Genomic DNA, 3887 nt, shown 5'->3' with positions numbered 1-3887 from the left:
ATGTAGATGGTTGAGATGAACATCTTTGCTTCAGTAATGTATAACAAAATATTAACTGATAAAGAGTTATCGATTGAAGATTTTTGGCCCCTCTTGGCCCCTAATTTGAGTGCCCAGCCCCTTTTTCAGGATCTTATCTTAAAGCTCTTAAGATTTTGAACATTTTGTGTTCAACAACTGTTTAGAAATTCCTTTTCGTTTTTGAGCTATTAGCAAAAGAAATATTTAGGGGCCAACCCTTCAACTCCTTAATGGGGCCCTTTAGCAAAAAATGAAAGGTAGCATATTGTTCAGAACATTATTTTGAACATCTTTTGTTCAATATTGCTTATCAAAATATTTCTCCATTTCGAGATATAAAGCATAAAAGATTTAGCATTCTGGCCCCTTGTGGCCCCTAAATATGTACCATACGACATAAAATCATAATATTTAGATGTGGATGGTTGAGATAAACATTTTTGCTTCAGTAATGTATTACAAAATATTAACTGATAAAGACTTATCGATTGAAGACTTGTGGCCCCTCTTGGCCCCTAATTTGAGTGCCCAGCCCCTTTTTCAGGATTTCATCTTAAAGCTCTTAAGATTTTGAACATTTTGTGTTCAACAACTGTTTAGAAATTCCTTTTCGTTTTTGAGCTATTAGCAAAAGAAATATTTAAGGGCCAACCCTTCAACTCCTTAATGGGGCTGTTTAGCAAAAAATGAAAGGTTGCATATTGCTCAAAACATTATTTTGAACATCTTTTGTTCAATATTGCTTATCAAAATATTTCTCTATTTCGAGATATAAAGCATCAAAGATTTAGCATTCTGGCCCCTTGTGGCCCCTAATTATGTACCATATGACATAAAAATTATTATATAAAGTTGTAAATGGTTGAGATTAACATTTTTGCTTCAGTAATGTATAACAAAATATTGACTTTAAAAGAGTTATTGAATAAAAACTGTTGGCCCCTTTCAGCCCTTAATTTGATGAGTCAGCACATTTTTCTTGATATCATATTAAAGATCTTGATATTTTGCACAAATGTTGTTCAGTATGTTTTTACAAAATATTCATATTTTAAATGATATGATACAAAATGTCTCAAAAAACCACTCATAAAACGTGTCCTAAATTTTGACCCCTACCGAGCTTCCATACTAGGCACTTCCGGAAAAAATCCTGACCCAGGTGCAATATGGGAACATGTCCTCTATCATCACTAAAAATTTCAGCTTTCTAGCTTGAGCCGTTTTTGAGTTCCATCACAGACAAGGAGGTCCTCCAAATTTTGATCAAAGGGCGATAACTCCCGACCGGAAGTGATTTTCCAAAAAATAATTTGCCGGAATTAACTTCAGATGATAACGCATCTACCGTGAAAATTTGAAGCAAATCGAACGATCCATCTCCGAGAAATCTTCTGCACAAATTTTGTAAGAAGAAAAAAGAATAAAAATAATAATAATAATAATAATAATAATAAAGGTAAAAAAGAAACCGAAGAATAATAGAAGGGTCTTCCGCTGAAGACGGAAGACCCTAATAACTAGATACGATCTCGTTGCGAGCAACGAGTGGGTCTTCCGTCCAATTCTTGATGAGATGAGATAAGATTTTGATTGCGATTTTCATTCTAAAATAATGATTTACCACAATCTGTATAAAGACATTGAACATTAAAGACTTAAAAAAATTGGCCTTTTGCCCCTAACGGCCCCTAATTTTAAGAATCGGCCCTTTTTATTCATGTCATCTTAAATCTCTTTAGATTTTGAACATTTTTTGTTCAACAACTGTTCAGAAATTCTTTTTCGTTTTTGAGCTATTAGCAAAAGAAATATTTAAGGGCCAACCCTTCAACTCCTTAATGGGGACGTTTAGAAAAAAAATGAAAGGTTGCATATTGTTCAGATCATTATTTTGAACATCTTTTGTTCAATATTGGTTATCAAAATATTTCTTACTTTCGAGATATAAAGCATCAAAGATTTAGCATTCTGGCCCCTTGTGGCCCCTAATTATGTACCATACGACATAAAAATCATAATATATAGTTGTAGATGGTTGAGATAAACATCTTTGCTTAAGTAATGTGTGGCAAAATATTAACTGATAAAGAGATATCGATTGAAGACTTTTGGCCCCTCTTGGCCCCTAATTCGAGTGCCCAGCTCCTTTCTCAAGACCTCATCTTAAAGCTCTTAAGATTTTGAACAATTTTTGTTCAACAACTGTTCAGAAATTCTTTTTCGTTTTTGAGCTATAAGCAAAAGAAATATTTAGGGGCCAACCCTTCAACTCCTTAATGGGGACGTTTAGCAAAAAATGAAAGGTTGCATATTGTCAGAACATTATTTTGAACATCTTTTGTTCAATATTGCTTATCAAAATATTTCTTCCGTTGGAGATATAAAGCATCAAAGATTTAGCATTCTGGCCCCTTGTGGCCCCTAATTATGTAACATACAACATGAAAATTATAATATATAGTTGTAGATTGTTAAGCTTAACATTTTTTGTTCAGTAATATATACCAAAATATTGATTGTTAAAGAGTTATCGATTAAAGACTTCTGGCCCCTTTTTGCCCTTAATGTGATGACTCAGCGCTTCTTTCTTGGTACGATATGAAAGATCTCGATGTTCTGCACAAATGATGTTCAGTATGTTTTAACAAAATAATTATACTTTAAAAGATATGATTCGAAATGTCTAAAAAAATCGGTCATGATTCGTGTCCTAAATTTTGACCCCTACCAAGCTTCCATACTAGGCACTTCCGGAAAATATCCTGACCCAGGTGCAATATGGCAACATGTCCTCTACCATCCCTGAAAATTTCAGCTTTCTAGCTTGAGCCGTTTTTGAGTTCCATCACAGACATGGAGGTCCTCTAAATTTCGATCAAAGGGCGATACTTTCCGACCGGAAGTGATTTTTTCAAAATCGAAGTGCCGGTACAAACTTCAGACAGAAGCACATCAACATCGAAAATTTGAACGAAATCGATCGAGCCACCTCCGAGAAATCTTCTGCACAAAATCGGTAAGGAAAAAAAAGAATAATCATAAAAGTGAAAAAGAAACCGAAGAATAATAGAAGGGTCTTCCGCTGAAGACGGAAGACCCTAATAAAGGTAAAAAAGAAACATAAGAATAATAGAAGGGTCTTCCGCTGAAGACGGAAGACCCTAATAACTAGATACGATCTCGTTGCGAGCAACGAGTGGGTATTCCGTCCGATTCTTGATGAGATGAGATAAGATTTTGATTGAGATTTTCATTCTAAAATAATTAAGAAGATTCTGAAGAAGAACGATTTTGCACCCATAATCTGTAAAAAGACATTGAACAATAAGGATTTAAAAATTATACTTTTGGCCCCTCACGGCCCCTAATATTAGGGATCAGCCCTTTTTTTCTTCATATCATCTTTAAGCTCTTAGGATTTTAATCCCTTTTTGTTCAACATTTATTCAGAGATTCTCTTTTGTTTTCGAGTTATTTTAAAAAGAAATATTTAAGGGCCAACCCTTCAACTCCTTAATGGGGATGTTTAGCGAAAAATAAAAGATTGCATATTGTTTAGAACATTATTTTGAACCTCTTTTGTTCAATATTACTTAACAAAATATTTCCGACTTTTGAGATATAAAGCGTCAAAGATTTAGCATACTGGCCCCTTATGGCCTCTTATTATGCACCATACGACATTAAAATCATAATATATAGTTGTGGATTGTTGAGATAAACATTTTTGCTTCAGTAATGTATAACAAAATATTGACTGCTAAAGAGTTATTGATTAAAGACTTTTGGCCCCTCTTGGCCCTTAATTTGAGTGCCAAGCCCCTTTTTTCTTGATCTCATCTTAAAGCTCTTAGGATTTTGAA

This window comes from Saccostrea cucullata, unplaced genomic scaffold, assembly GCF_032062105.1.
Source record: "Saccostrea cucullata isolate Sc308-1 unplaced genomic scaffold, CSIRO_AGI_Scuc_v1 ctg6379, whole genome shotgun sequence".
Classification (NCBI taxonomy): domain Eukaryota; kingdom Metazoa; phylum Mollusca; class Bivalvia; order Ostreida; family Ostreidae; genus Saccostrea; species Saccostrea cuccullata.
Note: the sequence above shows the minus strand (reverse complement) of the source record.